The 24,142-nt window shown below is 38.5% G+C and overlaps 1 protein-coding gene across 2 annotated transcripts in view; it reads left to right on the top strand.

Moving 5' to 3' along the window:
- LOC150078580 (voltage-dependent calcium channel subunit alpha-2/delta-3-like) overlaps nucleotides 1–24,142 on the top strand; it is a 1,140,037-nt gene that overhangs the window by 324,252 nt on the left and 791,643 nt on the right. The gene's annotated exons all lie outside the window — the stretch shown is intronic.

Raw genomic sequence — 24,142 nt, 5'->3', positions numbered from 1 at the left:
CATTTGAAATTTAATGTTATAGTATAACAAGTGATATTAACTGGGAAAATAGTAAGGTCAAATAAAAAATTTTTATTGAGCCATAGATGTAAAAATATATTTGTATGGATTTCTTACACAGAAAGGTATAGTATCTCAGTATGTAAAACATATAAAAATATGAGACAGACTGTGGGGGCGGGGGGATCTTTTTTGTTGTATTACTATTGATTTGTTTACTCAATTGTATGAGGTAATTAGTAATAAAGAGAAGTGCCCTCAAACCTCCGATACCCACTTACACTACCTGACTGCTTAATAAGTATCTAAATCAGAATTTTCCTGGTCCAGAGGGTGTTGCGATTTTCCCTGGCCCTGATAGAACCTAATTATGCTGGCAAGCCAGTGTCTGAGTCTATGAATAATTACAAACAAGTAATCCCAGGGGCTCACATCTGGTGAGTATGGGCTTGGCACACCCAGGGTCCCGAGCTGGATATCATCATTCTTTTCTTTCTTGGTGATCCCTTCTACTTTTGTTCTCTCTCTCTCTCTCTCTCTCTCTCTCTCTCTCTTTCTCTCTCTCTCTCTCTCTCTCTCTCTCTCTCTCTCTTAGTGTAACTCGGGAATTTTTTTTTGTCTGGTGCAGCATAAGCCTCAGGCTTCTTTCCACCATAAAGCTGATAATAATCTTTGAAACAACTTTAATACATGTCATAATATATACAAGTACACTATAATACATGTTATAAATTTCATAAGTATAATATCTATAATTCCTTCTACTCAAATTGAAAACAGTTCAAAGCCTATACCAGCAAATTCTGGTCATAATGTTGGGTTTACCTTCTATTGGTCAACAACATAGTCTTGGTCAGCATACTTTAACAATTCCTCTATTTATCCTTGCCTTATAACAGGTCAGGGCTACATTACCTAATATACATATAATTCACTCTGACGTTATGGGAACCTTCTACTCTTGAGGCCATTCCAATTCAGTTTAATACAAAAACCACTTAGCCTATTTCTAAATACCCATAAGATATTGGCTAAATGTGTGTTACAAGTTTCTTTCCTTCTTGTGATCTATTTTAATTTCTACCTTTGGTACGAAATACATTCTATAAATGTGAGGTTTCTTAATTTACTTAAAATTTCCCTGCTATAAAGCATTAACTGTCTCTGCTCTCCCTAACGTTTATCACGACCTTGTCCTTTTAATTAATACAAATTCATTGGGTTATGCTCAGATGCCTGACATAACCTTCCCCTTTTTAGAGTAAATTTCTTAGCTGTTCCGTCTTATTGGATGATCCCCTTTGTTTAAACCTGGCTTTAATCATTTGCTCTTAACATCTCATTCACCTAAAGCACTCAATCTATTACTCAAGGATACAAGAGTGTTTATATATGCATATATATATATAAACATACAAGTACCTTAGTTCTAGTACACTCAGTTATATTTTCTTACCAGTTCCATTTTTGCTGCTAGACCCCTTTTTACTATACTGCCCAATTATAGACATATATATATATATGTCCTGGGATTAAGTTTATAGCTTATATAGCAAGAGAGTAACAGTCCACTTACTTTGTTCCTATCTTGCTCTTGCCTTGTCCTAAGTTGGTGTTTCCACGGGTGTTCACTTCCGCTACTTCCACCTTTCCAAAGAACCTCAGATTCTTGGGTGATTGGCGATTATTTCATCTAAGAGGTGGCCTTCATTCCAGTTGAGTAGGCTGTACTGCTGGTAGACTGTGGTAGGCAAAGAAGGACTGGCTCCTCACTTCTCCCATAGATTTCATCTCTCCGTAGGGACATCACTTCACTTGGAGATTCTTTCTCAATATAAGGCACATAACTATCTTAGCTTTAAGCTCACTATCATAATTTTCTTTTACTTTTCTCACATCACTGACCTTGTTCCGGCCCACACACACTGACTCTCTGACTTCAACTTTTTTCTTCAACTTCGACTCTCTTCTTTGACTTCAACTCTCAATTTTCCTGCTCTTCCCCCACTTGGGTTTCACACCAATTGCAGGCAGATTCCAAAGCTCGGTCACTCGCCTTCCAGCATCTGATCACCTGATTTCCTATTTTCGCTTCCCATGGATTTCTTCATGAAATTTCTTTTCTCGAAAATTCTGCCATCTAACTACATTCCTAATTCTTCATTCTATTCCTCGGGCATCGAGCCTACTCAGTATAGATACCTTTTGAATATAATACTATCACATTCCTTAAGTGTCACTGTGTATTCCCTCAGGCATGTCCTTGATTGTTACTATGTACTGACTCCTTCCAACTACTCTTTAGAGGATTAAAATATCTAAGAATGAAATTGATTTTGTTTTTCTCTCTTTTGCTTTATTAAATAATCTACCTCATCAATCACATTCGCCTACATTTGAATTATTTTAATTTTATTTATTATTATATATATTTAGCCAGGTTTATCCCACTATGATTATATATCTAGCAGAAATTTTGTTACAGAATACGTGTAAGATATAAGTCTTACAAGACACCTCTGTGTTGATTAGTTACAATAAATTCACAATAAATGTAGTTACAAAAATTTCATTTTTTAATTTTATTCATGTTTTAGGATTGAATGATTTAAGCCAGGCTCTTTTATATTGCTCACACAAGTAGCAACAGAAAAAATTCCTAGCTCTTCAAACATAGTGTATCTACAATAATAGCATGTGGGCTATTTTTTTGAGTATCACTAGTCTAACTTGATCATAGGTGCATTAGATTTTGTAAAAGTAGTGGCGGTGTAAGTTTAACACTTCTGCTGGCACCAAAATGTGAGAGAACCTGTTTATCGTGTCATAATTTTCAGAATGTTTTAAAAAAATCAACATTCTGAAAATTTGTACATAATGTTTCAAAATTAAAATGTTGGAATTCATTGCTAAAAGCAAACGTTTAGATTTGCACTTATCTGTAAATCAGAACCTATTTTAAAATTTCATAAAAAGTTTATTCATGTCCATAAGCTAACATCAACACAAGATTGATTGATTGATTTTGATTTTACTGGCCCAAAAACGACTACGGTTATACTGCACCAAGAAAAGATTAAAATGTCAACAAAGATAAATACTGGTAACCTTTAAAAAAAGGCTACCTCGTCAAACTGTTATTTATATACATATATATAATGCAGTATAAGTTTAAAAGTAAATTATCCAATTTAGATATGCGTGTATATATTAATAGCGTATAAAAACTTAAAAACTGCTGACACGTGGTTGTTGTCTGATAAAATCTGACTGAGTGTATAAGGCCAGTCGGATGAGTAAAACCGGTAAAATATATATTGCGAACATGGGTAAACTTAATGCAATGTATTAAAATATGCTTTATTGATAAAATGGTGTCGGAAGACTCGCACATAGGAGGGTCATCTGCCCTCAGCAGAAACGAATGTGTCCTATGCGGAGTCGAGGAAGAACAACTTCCTAGCTACGAATCCTGCACAGACTGGACATGAACACAAGCAAAGAACAAATAAAAGTGCATGCAAAGGTCCTTGAGGTTGTCATAGGAGTTCTCTCAGATATGCCAGACAAGCTTGATTGCTACCTGGAGTCTAAAACACTGATGGAACTAATATTTGGGTGACACTCAAGTCAAGTGGACCCAATTTTGGTGAAGTCCGGATGGTCTGTGACAGCCAAATCCTCTGCTTGCGACTTAATGATGGTGGGACTGTTAGTAATCCTGTGTATAACCCCCATGCACAACCACACAGTGGGTGACCACCCAGGTGTGAACCAACATAAGCAGGGGTCGAGGTGTGGTGCCCACACCACATTGAGGAATGCCGCCCCTCTGTGTTATCAGGCAATACTATGTGGTGATGACCCTCATCAACTGGTGCAATGCCACCGTTATGCTTATTGGCTTGAAGTGGTGGGACCCATGTTTAGTCTCCAGAGTTAAGTTCCAGTCAACCGTTCCCCTTCTTTTCCAATATGCATTATGGCTGATGTTTTTTGAGGTTATGTTGAACACCATGATGAAATCCAAACTTCCTTACATTGCGAGGGTACAGCTCTAAAACAATGTTTGCAGGCTGGCCACTAGTTAGTACACTGCACGGAACCTCTTGGTAATTCTCTAGGAGGCCTCCGGATCAGCTAGCGTATAATCTTGCTACCTCTATTCTTCCAGATAGTGACTGGAGAGAGTCCAAGTAGTGTGTATGTGTGGGGGGGCATTGTCAAAGCCACATTATGTCAAGGTCTAGGTGTGGCCTGACCATTGCTCAGGCAATGGTCAGGCCACACCTAGAGTACTTGTATACAGGCCTGGAGGCCTCATTTCAAGAAGGATGTAGAGCTGCTGGAACAAGTACAGAGAAGGGCAACAAGATTAGTGAATGGAACAAAGGGGTGCTCTTACGAAGAAAGGCTTAAGTTTTGCAAATTACAGTGTCTGGAAACTAGGCACTAGCGAGGTGATCTGATAGAGGTGTACAAAGCCTTGAATGGTTTGAGCATACTCAATGCTGATGGGATTCTTCCTCTTGCTCAGAATAATCACCTGAGAGGGCATAAATTCAAATTGAGGAAAGACAGATGCAGGATAGATGTGCGGAAATTTGCCTTTAGCCAGCGGGTGGTTGGTAGGTGGAACAGACCCATCCCTTGTCGTGGAAGTTGATAGCCTAAATAAGTTTAAGGCTCAGCTGGACAGGTATTTCAAATGAACAGAGGGGTGAAGTGGAAGTGGTTCTTTTTTATTTATTTATTTTACTTTATTTTATTTTTTATTTTTTTTTTTGGCTGAAGCTGCATAAGCTTGCTTTCTTGCATCAAATGCCTCTACTAATGCTAATGCTAACTTCAAATTAGTCAATTTCACACATTGGCACTCCAACATTGCAAAGAAAATTTATGCTAACATCATCCTAACAACAGCCACAACTTAGTCACCCTAAACATAAGATACCTCTATAACAAATTGCTGGATAACAAGTTTCCAGTAGCCTACCTACACTTTCATTTCAATAAAGCTCTCCACATTTTATTTTACAAAAAATTAATCACCCGCCCTATTAATATAAAATGTATAATATAAAGCAATCATCCTCACCTATTAGGCTGTGTAAATATGTACAGCATATACCCCTAAGCCTCTTTGGTATCTCACAGTCTGAAAAACTTGTGCCCACCGATTTGCTAATCAAAAGGGGTTTACTTATTTTAAATTTGATGTATATTTTCTTAACCTTAATGCATTTTTATTTTATTTTTTACCTCTTTATATAATTAGATATCTGCTTAATTTTAAAACTTGTTACACATTAATGGTTTTAACTCTAAATGGTAAAAAAATGTTTTTTCCAACATTTTTATTATACTATTTGCTATCCTTAACCCTATTTACTTTCCTTCTTGAGTTCAATTAGGCTTTCCAAAGCAATCAAGATGATATGTTCTACTATATTCACTGTTTTTGTGTTACAATAAGTTCAGCCTCTATATCACACTACTTCACAGTCAATTCTCTATGCTTTCCTGGGATGCATGTAGATGGATTAAACTAATTCATTCTCACCCAGTCATAATTCTACATTCTATTACTTCCATTTTACTACATATGAGGCCGCTTCACCTCTACATATACACCTCCAACATATACACCTTCACCTCCAACAATTAGCAGGAATCTCTCTCTCATTTGGAATCTCCTACTCTGTGTTCATGCGCACATTACACAGCCCTCTCCCCAGCTTCAGCATGGCACATTAGTAAGTACCACCTACCACCTACAAATTTATTTTAATTCCATCTCATTTTTTCTTCTCATTGCTTTTCTTTCTTTCTTCGAATATTATTTTGCTAGTATTTTCTTAGTGTTTTCCACTTTTATGCCAGTTGTTATTATTATAGTTAGTTATTTCTTCTGCCTCTGTAGGATCAGCTGCAAGATGTACATCAACTTTGCCACTTTTTCCCCGCTTTTATTCCCTCCGCTATCACAATGATTTATGCTGCATTGAGTATATCTTGTGTTCGAAACAGAGGCCCTTGCTCATTTGTTGCATTTTCCTTGAGGCGCCTCCGTAGCCAGATGGGAAGGAGCAGCAGTGCGTAGCACACGCTTCTTGATTAGACCGGGGTTCGAGCCCGTCACCACCAAATACGGAGGATGTGGAAAGGTCAAGGAATGACCACCATATATCCCGGAGCAATATGGCCTTAGTTGCTAATGCTCCTAAAAACCAATTAACAAACAATAACAAGCATTTTCCTTGGTTTTGGCAGCTGTCCCCTGAAGAAATCGGCAAAATCATTGCAATTGCAACAATAAGTAATTTAACATTACTAATTTAATATTTTTTACAGGTACTTTCTTGTAATTTTACTATGGATTCAACAGATAGTTCTATAGACTATTCTGCACCCTATACCTATAGGCACTATATATTTTATCTATATAGTATGAATCAGAGCTGTAATACTCAATATGTTCTACGCTGATAATAATATTAGTAAATTAATAAGAGGAGTTTACCTCAATATAGTACGTGGAACACTTCCGTATGATACCCTCCAGAAATAAAAACGAAAAAAAAACGAAAAAATCGACAACTTACCGGTACATTAAAGTAAAATATAAATAATTAAATAATCAATTTAACACAATTCAAAACAATTAAAATTCAAATTAACGCAATTAAAAGAATCTAACGAAAATAGTAAGGAAGGAAAATCGTTTTGAATATTTTTGTTAGATTCTTTTAATTGCGTTAATTTGAATTTTAATTGTTTTGAATTGTGTTAAATTGATTATTTAATTATTTATATTTTACTTTAATGTACCGGTAAGTTGTCGATTTTTTTCGTTTTTATTTCTGGAGGGTATCATACGGAAGTGTTCCACATACTATATTGAGGTAAACTCCTCTTATTAATTTACTAATATTTTATCTATATATATACATATATAACCATATAAATAAGAATTAAAATAAAATAATGCCAGCAGTATGGTAAGACAAGAGTGAAAATAATCAAAATTAAACCTAAATCAAACTGGGGGGGGAAGAGAAGGGTAACAAGAGTAAAAATATTGCAGTAGAAACTCTCTAAAATAATTTAGAAAATCTAACTGAAAGAATAATTATTCATTGAATTTTGAAAGCCAATTAAATAGAAATTTAGCGGTATCCCCTCTGATGGGTACCAGGTCTAAATTTATGTGAAATATCACCAATAGAGGTGTTAATCTACAATAAAATAAAACAAAAATAAACCAAAAATAGACTGACCATTATGCCCCATCTCGACAGAGGCCCACAAGGCCAATAATGGTCAGGGAATCGCTGCATTTCGATCGCTGGACAAATTTCCGCAAAGGAGAATTGATCGAAAGATCCGCCTGCCATCTGATCCTCAGATCAAACTACCAATGCAGAAGATTTAAACAGCGGTGGCCTGATGCAGCGAAAATTAAAAAAATAGAATAGCTACGAGCACTCCAGTGCAAAGCCACACTACTGACAAAGTAATCTCAACCAGATTATATAGACAAATAATGAACTATGGATGGCAGCACAGGTGCAGCATTAGCAATTCGCCTACTACTGTCATGTGATATAATTATACATATATTTGAATAGTGTTTAAATAGTTGGAAACGGAATCTTTCATAAAAAAAATAAAATAGTACAGCATACCTCGATTCCCTGACCATTATTGACCTTGTGGTCCTCTGTCGAGATGGGGCATAATGGCCAATCTATATTTGGTTTATTTTTGTTTTATTTTATTGTAGTGGTTAACACCTCTGTTGGTGATATTTCACATAAATTTGGACCTGGTACCCATCAGAGGGGGTACCACTAAATTTCTATTTAATTGGCTTTCAAAATTATGTGAATTATTATTCTTTTATTTAGATTTTCTAAATTATTTTAGAGAGTTTCTACTGCAATATTTTTACTCTTGTTACTCTCTTCCCCCCCCCCCCCAGTTTGATTTAGGTTTAATTTTGATTATTTTCGCTCTTGTCTTACCATACCGCTGACATTATTTTATTTTAATTCTTATTTATATGGTTATATTTCAAGCATCATATAGAGGAATATGCTTTTTGCTGCCTCTGATGTATGCTGTACTATTTTATTTTATTATGAAAGATTCCGTTTCCATTTATTAAAATGCTATTCAATTATATGTATAATTATATATATATACAGTTGTCTCCCAATTTGACAGGGAGTTATGTTCTGGGAAAACATCACGTGGTCCAAATCTGCGCAATGTTAGGAGTTTGGTAAATAAATTTGATGAATTTGAGGTATTGCTCAAAACATCAAAGTCAGATATTGTTGGGATATCAGAGATGTGGTGTCACACAAATAAAAGGAATACAGAACTGGAATTTGGGGAGTACAATGTGTACAGAAAGGATAGACAGAATAGGAAGGGAGGAGGGGTTATGCTATTAGTTAAGAAACACATAAAATCCAAGGAAGTGAAGCCAGTTGATATCGCTCGACAGTAGAGTGTCAAGTCAGTTTGGTGTGACATAAGCATTGGGAGATCAAAATTGAGAATACGAGTGTGCTATTGGCCTAATGACTCTGATGAGTATAATAAGACACTGTACAGGGAAATAGTGGGCCAGTAAATCAGACAGTCTTATAATGGGGGATTTTAATTTCCCAGATATTGACTGCAATTTGTGGGTTGGTCATTCACACACTAGCAAGGCTTTTGTGGATTTATTGGATGGTTGTTTTCTACATCAGCATGTTCAGGAGGCAACTAGAGGGAGTAATACTCTTGATTTGATTATCAGTAGTGATTCTTCATGCATTAAGAATCTGCAGATATAGGAACCACGAGGTGGCATTGATCACAGTGTGCTGAAGTGTGATTTACTCAAAGAGGTAACTACCATTAGGGGTAAAGGGAAGGGTTATTGCTTTCTTAAAGGCAACTACGATGGTCTCAGACAGTATTTAAGTTATATACAGTGAGACCAACTGATGATGTTACCAACAGCAAATTCAAAATGGGAAGCTTTCAAAGAACTTATCTTGGAAGCTACTAGGCTTTACATACCAACTAAGAAATATTGTTCAAGGTTTAGGCCTAAACGGATGTCAGATAAACTAATGAGACATGTGGCAGAGAAGAAAAATGCATGGGATACATATAAATTAACATGTAACACAGAAGCCTATGATAGATATAAGTTGATCTGTAACCAAGTTACAAATTAGGTTAGGCAGGCGAAGGCAGATTACGAAAAATATTTGGCAAGGGATGCAAAGAAAAACAGCAAAGAGTTCTTTACTTATGTAAACTCTAGAAGGAAGGGGATGAATCAGATTGGTCCACTTGATATCGATGGTTCAACTGTTGATGACCCTGCTGAGGTAGCTAACAAACTAAATGAATATTTTGCATCGACATTCACACATGAGGAGTTATTCAACGAGGGGAATGCCAGAGTTGAATACGCCTCAAAGGAAGTAAGCAAACCCTTAGCCATAATTATGAGAGCTTCCTTGGATTCAGGGTAGGTACCCGTAGACTGAAGATGTGCATATGTGACCCCAATTCACAAAGGAGGATCAAAGGCTGACACAAGTAATTATAGACCTGTGACTTTAACTTCTGTTCCAGGAAAATTAATGGAGGCACTGGTTAAAGAAGCACTGCAGGATCATCTAGACAAGCCTTCATTTATAGCTCGGACACAGCATGGTTTTGTTAAGGGAAAGTCTTACCTGACCAATTTGATTGGATACTATGATGCAGTCACAAAAGAACTGGATGCAGGGAATACCTTTGATATTATATACTTTGATCGTAGAAAGGCTTTTAATACTGTTGCACATGAAGACTTCTGCACAGATTGGAGCAGTGTGGCATTGGAGGCAAATTGCTCCTATGGATAAAGGGGTGGTTGAGGGGGAGAAGACAGAGAAAGGTAATCAATGGACACTGCTCACCATGAACTAATGTTATTAGTGGAGTCCCTCAGGGTTCAGTGTTGGGTCCATTATTGTTTTCTGTATTTATAAATAATATTGATGATGTATATCAAGTTTATTTATATTAATATTGAATATATGTATATGTATACATGTATATATACATTTATAAATATACATATAAATATACATTTATATGTATATTTATATTAATATTGAAGTTGTATATCAAGCTTAATGTCCAAGTTTGCATACGATACAAAGGTTGGCAGGGACACTGCCAACCTTTGTTGTTAAGGACACACTTATGTTGTTAAGGACACTACTGACGCTATGCTGCTGCAACAGGATCTGGAAATGTTGAGCAGATGGGCTGAGAGGTGGCCAGTGAAGTTTTACGTTGACAAATGTAAAGTACATATGGGAAACAGCAACCCCAGGGCAATGTATCAACTCTGTGGTACTATACTGACAGTGTTAGAGAATGAAAAGGACCTGGGGGTAATTGTGCAGGCAGATATGAAGTTCTCTGAGCAGTGCCGACGAGCTGCAAGAGTAGCTCACGGTGTCTTGTCAATGATATACATCAATTTTTCTAGTAGGGATAAGGAGGTGATTATTCTCTTGTATAAGGCAATGTTCGGGCCACACCTTGAGTACTGTATACAGGTCTGGAGGCCTCATTTCAAGAAAGATGTAGAGCTGCTGGAATGAGTACAGAGAAGGGCAACAAGATTAGTGAATGGAACAAAGGGTTGCTCTTACGAAGAAAGGCTCAAGTCCTGCAAATTACAGTGTCTGCAGACGAGGCACCGGTGAGGTGATCGGATAGAGGTGTATAAAGCCTCGAATGATTTGAGCATGCTCAATTCCGATGGGATTCTTCCTCTTGCTCAGAATAATCACCTGAGAGGGCATAAATTCAGATTGAGGAAAGATGGATGTAGGATAGATGTGTGGAAATTTGCCTTTAGCCAGCGGGCAATTGGTTGGTGGAACAGACTTCCATCCCTTGTTGTGGAAGTTGATAGCCTAAATAAATTTAAGGCTCAGCTGGACAGGTATTTCGAACGATCGGAGGAGTGAAATGGAAGTGTTTTTTTTTTTTGGCTGATGCTGCATAAGCTTGCTTTCTTGCATAATATGCCTCTACTAATGCTAATTCTAAACGTTTCTGTACAGATGATAGTAGTTATTGATGGGCACTGCTTTTCTTGGACTAATGTTATTAGTGGCATTCCAAGCAGTTCAGTGATTGGGTCACTTATTTGGCATTGTAATAATATCAAATTGAATCTTTGAATGAAATGCTATGCAGGTTAACTGGATATAAGATATCTAAGAAGCACCCTATCCTACATTATTTTCTGAGAACCAACTATGGTGTCTATCCTGTATAACTGCTCAGAATAATCATTTGAGGGGGCATAAATTCAAATTGAGGAAAGACAGATGTAGGATAGATGTGCGGAAGTTTGCCTTTAGCCAGTGGGTGGTTGGTTGGTGGAACAGACTTCCATCCTTTGTAGTGGAAGTTGATAGCCTAAATAAATTTAAGGCTGAGCTGGACAGGTATTTGGAATGAACGGAGGGGTGAAATGGGAGAAATTTTTTTTTTTTTTTTGGCCGATGCTGCATAAGCTTGCTTTCTTGCATCATATACCTCTACTAATACTAATGCTATCTCTTCATGCAGATACCTCCACCTCTATGTATATTAGTATTAGTAATGGCCGCATGATGCAAGAAAGCCCATGGCTTATGCTGCACCAGCCAAAAAAAAAAAACCCCAAAGAAAACAATGATAAGAAATAAAAAAAAACAAAACTAATTATTAATAAAAGAGAAAGAAATGAAACCTGTCACCCTATGCATTTCTCTCACCCAAAGTTAGTATCCAGATGTCCTTTGAATTTCCCCAAACTGTCAGCCTCTGCCACCCGTGTATGCAACTTATTACAGTAATTTATAACTCGCTGGCTAATATAAAACTTCCTGCAGTCCAATCTAAACATCTCCCCCCGTAAGTTGAATTTATGTCCCTTAGTTTTAGCATCATTTATAATCTTGAAAATTTCATCCTCATTCATTTTACTGATGCCTCTCAGAGCCTTAAACACCTCAATCAAATCTCCTCTAAGGTGTCTAGTTTCCAAACTCTGTAACCTACATATTCGAAGTCTTTCTTCATAAGGAAGCCCTTTTGCCGATCTCACCAAGCGAGTTACCCATCTTTGCACCCTTTCAAGAAGCTCGATGTCTTTCTTTAGGTGCAGTTTCCATACTTGAACACAGTATTCCAAGTGTATTCTAACAAAAGCTTTATATAATGGGATTATCACGTCCCTATCTCTACTTGCAAAAGTTCGATAGATGATTGATAGTACACCATGGGCCTTCCTTGCTGTTGTTGTTGTTGTTGTTTGGTTTTTAGGAGCATTAGCAACTAAGGCCATATTGCTCCAGGATATGCGGCGGTCATTCCTTAACCTTTCCGCATCCTCCGTATTTGGTGGTGACGGGCTCGAACCCCGGTCTAATCAAGAAGCGTGTGCTACGCACTGCTGCTCCTTCCCACCTGGCTACGGAGGCGCCTAACCTTCCTTGCAACCTGTTTACAATGCTCAGAGAATTTCATGTCTGACTGTATCGTAACACCCAAGTCCCTTTCCTCAGTATTGGGTTTAGTTGAACTCCACCAAATAAATAATTTATTTTGGGATTACTGTTTTCCAGGTCTAATACCTTACACTTTGTTGGATTAAAGCATAGCTGCCATTTTTCTGACCATTCCCGAAGTCTATTTAGGTCTCTCTGAAGAAGCTCAGCTTGACAGTGATCATTAACTGCTCTACCAATTTTAACATCGTCTGCAAATTTAGACATCACGCCCTCTCTATCCCTTCATCAATGTCGTTTATGAAAATTAAAAACAACAGTGGTCCTAATACTGATTCTTGGGGAACCCCACTTCTTACATCAACTCAATCTGAGGAATAGCCATTTATCACAACCCTCTGTCCCCCTACCCTGAAGTCATCCTTCTATCCATCTAAGGAAGCAAAAATTAAAGCCTGGAATTTTTTTCAGCAATGTCCAACCACAACCAACCTCATTAATTATAAGAAGCTAAGGGCGAAAGCATGTTTTATACATCTTTCTTTGATCAAGAAAGAATCCTGGACTCGTTTTGCATCGACCTTTAACAGAAACACTGATCCCAAAATTATATGGAAAAAAATTTAGACAATTATCTGGTAAGTTTCCTACCATACCTTCTCCAATCCTCTCCTGGAAAGGGAAAGACCTATCCAGTCCCTTAGATATTGCTAATGCTTTGGCAATACTTTTGCTGAAATCTCAGCAGCGTCAGCCTATTCTACACCATTCCAACAAATTAAAAACACTAGAGAAAAGCATGCCATGAACTTTCAAACTGCTCGCCTTGTTCCATTTAACAAACCACTGCAATACTCTAAACTTTTGCATGTCATTAGAACAGCCCACAATGGTGCTGCTGGGCCAGATGGGATTTATTGTGTCATGATACAACATCTCGATGACAAAGCTTTGTGTCTGGTTCTGGTTTTTTACAATCGTATATTTTTAGAAATATACAATTGTAATAGCTATAGACTGATATCTCTCTCAAGCTGCCTGAGCAAAATCCTTGAAAAAATTGTCCACAGAAGACCCGTCTGGATCATTGAGTTAGAATATATAATGAGCCATAGTCAATATGGCTTTTGTAAAAATAGGTCATGCTTAGATCTTATGATCAAGGCTGAATTCACCATTCGAAATGTCCTTGTTAAGCCTGAACACCTTGTAATGGTTTCAATAGATATAGGGAAGGCTTTTGACACCACCTGACGGCATGGCATACTTTGTGATCTTTACTCTCTTGATCTGTGGGCCAACCTTCCTATATTTGTTCAGAACTTGCTAAGTACTAGATCTTACCAACATAGACAGTATCAACGTGCCCTCACCACAACATTCGTGCAGGAAGAAGGAGTTCCACAGGGATCAGTACTGAGTGCCACTCTGTTTGCTCTTAGAATAGATTCTATTATGCAGATGACCTTTCCATCTCTTTTGCCGTTCCCAAAACATGAGGTCTATTGAACGGCAGCTTCAGATATCACTTAATAAAATACAACAGTGGGTCAGCACCAATGGCTATCGACTCTCGCAACAGAAAACAGTTGCTATCCATTTTTGTAGGCAACACAAACTTCATCCGGATCCCGAACTTCAAATTTATAATGTCCCCATCCCAGTCACTAATAGCATCACATTTATAGGATTAACCCTTGACAACGAGTTAAATTTTATAGACCATATTAAAAATCTATGTACTTGCTGTCTAAAAAAGTTAAATATACTCACAGCTTTATCCTCCCAAACATGGGGTGCAGATAGTGCATCTCTGCTTTGGCTATATCGGGCGTTAATCAGATCTCGTCTTGATTATGGAGCTCCCATCTATGATTCAGCCAGATTGAGTGCATTGCGCTGACTTGATACAATTCAGCACAGTGATTTGAGGCTTGTACTTGGTGCTTTCAGAACATCACTAGCACATAGTCTCTACATTGATGCCCATGAGTCCCCACTAACTTTATGTAGGGAAACACTGTTATTGAAGTATGCTGTCAAGATACAGAGTTGTGCCACACATCCGATTCAGTCATACCTGTTCAATCCACCATTACAAAACCTTTTCAGAAATAAATCTAGCACAGTAAAGCCAGCTGGTCTTCGCCTTCTTGAAGTGATGCAAGTTTGGAATGTTTCCATCCATTCTGTACAACAGGTAACAACTGTTACTCAACCACCATAGGTTCCACCTCCTATACCGACCTGTGACACTTACCTCTGTCAATGGGGAAAGAACATTTTACAAACATCAAACAACTTCATGAAGTGCACTCAAAGATATATTGATTTTTCTCCAATTTATACAGATGGCTCTAAATCTAATTCAAATGTTGGAGCGGTTGCATTGTTTCCAAATACCATTATTTCAGCATCCCTTCCATCTGAATTCACTATCTTCACAGATGAACTATATGCAGTTAAACTAGTTTTACAAAATCTCTCTTCTGACTGTGCTATAAAATCTGTTATTTAAACTGATTCCCTGAGCTCAATCATGGCTTTATGTAACTCCTCAGATAAAGTTCACCCTGTTCTAGACAAAATAAGACGCATATTACTACAAATTGAAGAATGCCATTAACTGGTCACCTTCTGCTGGATTCCAGCTCATTCTGGCGTTTTGGGCAATGAACTGGCTGATAAAGATGCAAAAATTCTAACTACCTTAGACTTAACTAATATCCCTGTTCTGCTATAAGACTATGCATTAACCATTGAGGCTGCATGCTTTTCAGAATGGACAGCAATATGGCACTCTCAAACTAATAATAAATTCTTTCAATTTAAATATCATCCGAAAATTTGCCGCTCCAGTGTCCGCACATCAAGATAAGAATAAGTAGCCCTTTCAAGAGCAAGAATAGGTCATACTTATCTAACCCACATTTATTTGCTTACAGGGGAAGACAGGCCACAGTGTCCACTTTGTAATATAAATCTGAGTATTAAACATTCTCACTGACTGCCCTTACTATAAACAAGACAGAACTTCAACCCTGCTATCACTAGTTAATCTTGGTAAACCAATAATTTTTAGAGAATCTCAACGGAGACGATGCAAATATTTCCGAATTTATTAACTTCTTAAAGCAAACTGGACTTTTTAATCAATTCTGAATTTATAAAACTTTCCCATTTCTTTATATAATAAACGAATAGGCACATTATAGCCAGAGTAGCTTATGCGCCATCAAACCCCCATAACAGCAACAATCACCTTAACATAATATCACAGGTAATGGAGAAAGCAAATAAATATAAAACACCAGTATGCCTGGCATTTGGGGATTAAGAAGAGGCATTTCACTCCATACAGAATAAAGCAATGTTTCAGGCACTGGAGAGAAAGGGAAGTTAATAGGAGAGACTGCTTCTACAGGGATGAGATACACTTAAATAGAAAGGTTGCAAGAATATTTACTGATGCTATTGAGGAGTGTTAGGTGGGTCAGAAAACTGCTAACTTAGGGGGATACAAAGACTAATAGATTAGCGGTAGCCACTGGCAGAGGTGAAAGTGATTCTTGCACTGCTTCTATTGGAATGGGCAGAAGCCTGGAAAACAAGATGCAGGGTATTTCAGAGACTGCTGGGAGTCATTGCAGTGCAAGTAAACACATGGGTTGTGTGAGGGTAGCTAAGAATAGGAACAGGTTCATGTATACTTGCGTATACACCAATGCTAGGTGTTTGGTAAATAAATTTGAGATGTTGGGATATCAGAGACGTGGTGTCACACAGATATAAGGAATGTAGAACTGGAATTTGGGGAGTACAATGTGTAAAGGAAGGATACACAACTGGGGAAGAGAGGAGGGGTTATGCTGTTAGTTAAGAAACACATAAAATCCAAGGAAGTGAAGCCAGTCGACATCGCTGGACAGTGCAATGTCAAGTCAATTTTGTGTGACAAAAGCATTAGGAGATCAAAATTGAGAGTAGGAGTGTGTTAAAGGCCTAATGACTCTGACGAGTATAATAAGAAACTGTATAGGGAAATAGAGTGGGCCAGAAAATCAGAGAGTCTTATAATGGGGGGATTTTAATTTCCCAAATATTGATTAGAAATTGTGGCTTGGTCACTCACACTAGCAAGGCTTTTGTGGTTTATTGGATGATTCTTTTCTACATCAGCATGTTCGGAAGGCAACTAGGGGGAGTAATACTCTTGATCTGATTATCAGTAGTGATTCTTCATTCATTAAGAATCTTCAGATAAAGGAACCACTAGGTGGCAGTGATCACAGTGGGCTGAAGTGAGATTTACTCAGAGAGGTAACTACCATCAGGGGTAATGGGAAGGTTTTTGCTTTTGTAAAGGCGACTACGGTGGTCTGAGACAGTATTTAAATTCTATACGGTGGGAACAACTGATGATGTTACTAACAGCAAATTCAAAATGGGAAGCATTCAAAGAATTAATCTTGGAAGCTACTAGGCTTTACATACCAACTAAGAAATATTGTTCAAGGTTTAGGCCTAAATTAGCATTAGCATTAGTAGAGGCATTTGATGCAAGAAAGCAAGCTTATGCAGCATCAGCAAAAAAAAAAAAAAACCCACTTCCACTTCACCCCTCTGTTCGTTCGAAATAACCTGTCCAGCTGAGCCTTAAACTTATTTAGGCTATCAACTTCCACGAGCAGGGATGGAAGTCAGTTCCACCAACCAACCACCCCCTGGCTAAAGGCAAATTTCCGCACATTTATCCTACATCTGTCTGTCTTCAATTTGAATTTATACCCTCTCAGGTGATTATTCTGAGCAAGAGGAAGAATCCCATCAGCTTTGAGCATGCTCAAACCATTCAAGGCTTTATACACCTCTAACAGATCACCTCGCTGGTGCCTAGTCTCCAGACACTGTAATTTGCAAAACTTAAGCCTTTCTTCGTAAGAGCACCCATTTGTTCCATTCACTAATCTTGTTGCCCTTCTCTGTACTTGTTCCAGCAGCTGTACATCCTTCTTGAAATGGGGCCTCCAGACGTGTATGCAGTACTCTAGGTGTGGCCTGACCATTGCCCTTATACAGAGCTTTCCAATAGTAACGCTCGATTTTTGTAACGCAATAAAACAAATTGTGAGAGTGATAGTGATCTATTTTTATTTTTATTATGAAGTATATGTGTTAACATTATGTTTTAAAAATTATATCAGATAAATGTCCGCCGCGGCTTTGTCTGGTTTGGTTAATCCTGGATACCCAATTGTTGATGACGTTATCGCATAAAAGTGGCTCAATTTCAGCAATAACGTGCCTAATGTAACTTTTTCGGAATGTAGTGGAACCTCATGAATCTCCCGTGGGTTTTCGTCGCTCCAAATTCGGCAATTTTGCTTGTTAACAAAGCCACTTAACCAGAAATGAGCCTCGTCACTAAACATTATTTTTCGCCCAAAATCAGGATCGACCTCCAACTGCTCTAGCGCCCAATCAGCGAATGCACGCCACTGCGCATGATCGTTGGGCTTTAGTTGTTGGGTTAATTGCACTTTATAAGGGTGAAGCCCTAAGTCCTTATGCAGGATTCGCCAAGTTGTCGTCGACGACAGGCCAAGTTCTTGAGCCCGACACGGAATGGACTGTTGCGGATTCTCACGCACACTTTCCCGGACTGCAGCAATATTTTCAACGGATCTTGCGTTTCGCTGACGTACAGGCACTTTCAGATTTGCCACAGACCCAGTTGCTTCGAATTTGTTTATTAAACGGCGAATTGTGGATTCTGAAGGACGTTCGTCGACACCATAAACTGCACGGAGTGCACGAAACGTTTGACGAATAGAACATTGGTTTTGATTTTTTACAATTTCGACTCGTTGCTCAGTCGTGTAACGCTCCATAATAAAATGCAGAGACTAACTGAATACGGCTACCAAAGATACCACCTGTGTGACTGTCGACTTCGTCATGCGCTGTTGCCAAACATCGAGCGTTACTATTGGAAAACCCTTTACAAGGGAATAATCAACTCCTTATCCCTGCTAGAAAAATTCCTATATATCATTGACAATACACAATGAGATACTCTTGCAGCCCGTCTGCACTGCTCAGAGAACTTCATATCTGCCTGCAGAACCATCCCCAGGTCCCTTTCATTCTCTACCACTGTCAGTGTAGTACCACAGAGTTGATACATTGCTCTGGGGTTGCTGTTTCCCATATGTAGTACTTTACATTTGTCAATGTTAAACTTCATTTGCCACCTCGCAGCCCATCTGCTCAACCTTTTGCTCAACCAGATCCTGTTGCAGCAGCAGCATAGTGTCAGTAGTGTCCTTGATGGCAGGGTTGTCAAGCTTGGACATTAAGCTTGATATACCATCATCAGTATCATTTATAAATAGAGAAAACAATAATGGACCGAACTGTGAACCCTGAGGGACTCCACTAATAACATTAGTGCACGATGAGCAGTGTCAATTGATTACCACTCTCTGTCTTCTCCCCCTCAACCACCCCTTTATCCATAGCAGCAATTTGCCTCCAGTGCCACACTGCTCCAATTTGTGCAGGAGTCTTCCATGTTGGTGGAACAAACTTCCATTTGGTGGAACAGACTTCCATCCCTTGTCGTGGAAATTGATAGCCTAAATAAGTTTAAGGCTCAGCTGGACAGGTATTTTGAACGAACAGAGGGGTGAAGTGGAAACGGTTATTTTTTTTTTTTTTGGCTGATGCTGCCTAAGCTTGCTTTCTTGCATCAAATGCCTCTACTAATGCTAATAATAATGCTAATGTATGTGCATCAGTATCAAAAGCCTTTCTAAGATCCAAGTATATAATATCAAAGTTAGTCCCTGCATCCCGTTCTTTTGTAACTGCTTCATAGTATCCAATCAAATTGGTCAGGCAAGACTTCCCCTTAACAAAAACCATGCTGTGTCCGAGGTATAACTGAAGTCTTGTCTAGATGATCCTGTAGTGCTTCTTTAACCAGTGCCTACATTAATTTTCCTGGAACAGAAGTTAAACTCACAGGCCTATAATTACTTGTGTCAGCCTTTGATCCTCCTTTGTGAATTGGGGTCACATTTGCACATATCCAGTCTGTAGGTACCTCCCCTTAGTCCACAGAAGCTCTCATAATTATGGCTAAGGGTTTGCTTACTACCTTTGCTGCCTCCTTTAATATAACTGGATAGATGCCGTCCACCCTAGGTGCCTTTCTTGTGTTTATCTTCAACAATTGCTCCTCCACTGTACTCTCAGTTATTACAAGATTCTCTAGCTTACTGCCAGAGTTGAATACACCGCTGGCATTCCCCTCACTGAATAACTGCTCATGTGTGAATGTCGATGCAAAATATTCATTTAGTTTCTTAGCTACCTCAGCAGGATCATCAACAGTTGACCCATTGATATCAAGTGGACCAATCTGATTCATCCCCTTCCTTCTAGAGTTTACATAAGTAAAGAACTCTTTGCTGTTTTTCTTTGCATCCCTTGCCAAAGATTTAGCATTAGCATGATTTCTCATAATCTGCCTTTGCCTGCGTAACCTCCTTTGTAACTTGGTTACAGTTCAACTTGTATCTATCATAGGCTTCTGTGTTACGTGTTAATTTGTATGTATCCCATGCATTTTTCTTCTCTGCCATATGTCTCATTAGTCCATTTGACATCCATTTAGGCCTAAACCTTGAACAATATTTCTTAGTTGGTATGTAAAGCCTTGTAGCTTCCAAGATAAGTTCTTTGAATGCTTCCCATTTTGAATTTGCTGTTGGTAACATCATCAGTTGGTCCCACTGTATAGAATTTAAATACTCTCAGCCCATCATAGTCGCCTTTACGGATGCAATAACCCTTCCCTTTACCCCTAATGGTAGTTACCTCTTTGAGTAAATCCCACTTCAGAACACTGTGATCATTTCCACCTAGTGGTTCATTTATCTGCAGATTCTTAATGCATGAAGAATCACTATTGATAATCAAATCATGAGTATTTCTCCCTTTAGTTGCCTCCCGAACATGCTGATGTAGAAAGCAATCATCCAATAAATCCACAAACGCCTTGCTAGTGTGTGAGTGACCAGCTCCCAAATTCCAGTCAATATCTGGGAAAGTAAAATCCCCCATTACAAGACTCTCTGATTTACTGGCCCACTCTATTTTCCTGTACAGTTTCTTATTATATTCATCAGAATTATTAGGCGTATAGCACACTCCTACTCTCAATTTTGATCTCCCAATGCTCCTGTCACACCAAACTGACTCGACACTGCACTGTTCAGCGATGTCGACTGGCTTCACTTCCTTGGATTTTATGTGTTTCTTAACTAATAGCATAACCCCTCCCCCCTTCCTATCCTGTCTATCCTTTCTGTACACATTGTACTCCCCAAATTCCAGCTCTGCATTCCTTATATATGTTTGACACGACATCTCTGATATCCGAACAGTATCTGCCTTTGATGTTTTGAGCAATACCTCAAATTCATCAAATTTATTTACTAAACTCCCAGCATTGGTGTACATGCAACTATAGATGCACCTGTTTTTATTCTTAGCTACCCTAACCCAACCCATGTGTTTACTTGTACCACAATGACTGCCAGCAGTCTCTGAAATATCCTGAATCTTGTTTTTCAGGCTTCTGCTCATTCCAATAGAAGCAGTGCAAGAATCTCTTTCACCTCTGCCAGTGGCTACAGTTAATCTATTAGTCTTTGTCTCCCTCCCCAAACTAGCAGTTTTCTGACCCACCTAACACAGTCTCTCCTGTTAACAAGTACAGACCTGGCTAAAAAAATTCTACCCCTTGAGCCTTGCACAATCTTTCCACAGCTGAATTGATCGACAAGGCTCTCATCATATACTCCCTCCTATCGTGTCTTTGTAGAATTGTAGACACTTTCAAATTCAACCCTAATTCACGGCTTTTTTTCAACAGTGACCTGTACTTGTTAAGTAATTCTGCCGGTCTCCTACTCTTGATATCATTAGTGCCAACATGTACAACTATATCACCTTTTGTGCCCTTAAAAGATGATATCCGCTCTACAACGTCATCAACCTTTGCCCCTGGCAGACATACCCTGTTCCTGTTCCACCTATCCTTTTTACAAAGCATGTTCCCCGTTTCCTTGACAATAGAGTCACCAACAAATGGATGTCAGATGAACTAATGAGACATATGGTAGAGAAGAAAAATGCATGGGATACATATATATTAACATGTGACACAGAAGCCTATGATAGATATAAATTGATCTTTAACCAAGTTACAAAGGAGGCAAAGCAGGCGAAGGCAGATTACGAGAAATCTTTGGCAAAGGATGCAAAGGAAAACATGAAAGAGTTCTTTCCTTATGTAAAATTTAGAAGAAAGGGGATGAATCAGATTGGTCCACTTGATATCGATGGTTCAACTGTTGATGATCCTGCTCAGGTAGCTAACAAACTAAATGAATATTTTGCATCGACATTCACACCTGAGGAGTTATTCAGCGAGGGGAATGCCAGAGGTGTATTCAACTCTGGCAGTAAGCCAGATAATCTTGTAATAACTGAGAGTATATTGGAGGAGAAATTATTGAAGATAAACACAAGAAAGGCATCTGGGGTGGATCGGATCTATCCAATTATATTAAAGGTGGTAGCAAAGGAAGTAAGCAAACGCTTATCCATAATTCTGAGAGCTTCCTTTGACTCAGGGGAGGTACACATTGACTGGAGATGTGACCCCAATTCACAAAGGAGATCAAAGGGCGACACAAGTAATTATATACCTGTTAGTTTAACTTCTGTTCCAGGAAAATTATTGGAGGCACTGGTAAAAGAAGCACTGCAGGATCATCTAGACATGACTTCAGTTATAGCTCAGACCCAGCATGGTTTTGTTAAGGGAAAGTCTTGCCTGACCAATTTGATTGGATACTGTGATGTGGTGACAAAGGAACTAGATTCAGGGAATAATTTTGATATAATATATTTGGATCTTAGAGAGGCTTTTGATACTGTTGCCCATGGAAGTCTGCTGAACAAATTGGAGCAGTATGGCATTGGCGGCAAATTGCTGCTATGGGATAAAGGGATGGTTGAGTGGGAAAAGACGGAGTGGCAATCAATGGTCACTGCTCATTGTGTAGTAATGTTATTTGTGGATTCGTGCAGGGTTCAGTGTTGGGTCCATTGTTGTTTTCTGTATTTATAATTGATATTGATAATGGTATACCAAACTTAATGTCCAAGTTTGCAGACGATACGAAGATTGGCACGGTTGTTAAGGACACTAATGACAGTACTCTGCTGCAACAGGATCTAGAAAAGTTGAGCAGGTGGGCTGAGAGGTGGCAAATGAAGTTTAACATTGAGAAATGTAGAGTACTACATATGGGTAGCAGTAACCCCAGAGTAACGTATCAACTCTGTGGTACTACACTGATAGTGATAGAGAATGAAAAGGACCTGGGGGTAATTGTGTAGGCAGATATGAAGTTTTCTGAGCAGTGCAAACGGTCTGCAAGAGTAGCTCATGGTGTCTTGTCAATGATACATAGGAATTTTTCTAGCAGGAATAAGGATGTGATTATCCCCTTGAATAAGGCAATGGCCAGGCCACACCTTATGTAATGTATACGGGTCCAGAGGCCTCATTTTAAGAAGGATGTAGAGCTGTTGGAATGAGTGCAGAGAAGGGCAACAAAATTAGTGAATGGAACAAATGGTTGCTCTTACAAAGAAAAGCTTAAGTTTTGCAAATTGCAGTGTCTGGAGACTAGGAACCTGCGGGGTGATCTGATTGAGGTGTATAAAGCCTTGAATGGTTTGATCATGCCCAATGCTGATGAGAATCTTTCTCTTGCTCAGAATAATCACCGAGATGGCATAGATTCAAATTGAAGAAGAAAGATAGATGTAGGATAGATGTGCGGAAGTTTGCCTTTAGCCAGCAGGTAGTTGGTTGGTGGAACAGACTTCTATCCTTTGTTGTGGAAGTTGGAAGCCTAAATAAATTTAAGGCTGGGCTGGATAGGTATACGGAACGAACGGAGTGGTGAAATCGGAGTGGTGAAATGCTGCACAAACTTGCTTTCTTGCATCATGTGCCTATGCTAAGGCATAGATACCCCATATATTATGATTTTTAAGAAAATATATGAGAACGCTACCTCCTTTATTAGACTAGACAAAGACAGTAGTCAATTTAAAATTGAGAAAGGAGTTCAACCCGGAGACACTATCTGCAGAGTTGTTTACTGCTGCTCTTGAGGAAGCTTTCAGAAGATTAGACTGGTCGTGGAAAGGAGTCAATATGAATGGATAGTACCCAAATCATTTAGGATTTGCTCATGACATTGCGCCCATAAGCCACGAAATCAAAGAATTAGAAGAAAATCTTAATCAGTTATGCCGATTTAATAAGGATTTTGGACTAAAGATGAATATGGCTAAAACAAAAGTAGTGATGAACAAGTATGACACAGAATGGGATATAATGATCGAAGGAGCTGTAATTGAAAAGGTGGAGTCATATACTTATCTGGGGCAAATCATTAGCTATAATAATG

This window comes from Mastigoproctus giganteus, chromosome 11 (genome assembly GCF_048544385.1).
Source record: "Mastigoproctus giganteus isolate SK-2022 chromosome 11, ASM4854438v1, whole genome shotgun sequence".
Lineage (NCBI taxonomy): Eukaryota > Metazoa > Arthropoda > Arachnida > Uropygi > Thelyphonidae > Mastigoproctus > Mastigoproctus giganteus.
This window is presented reverse-complemented; position numbering and strand designations above follow the sequence as displayed.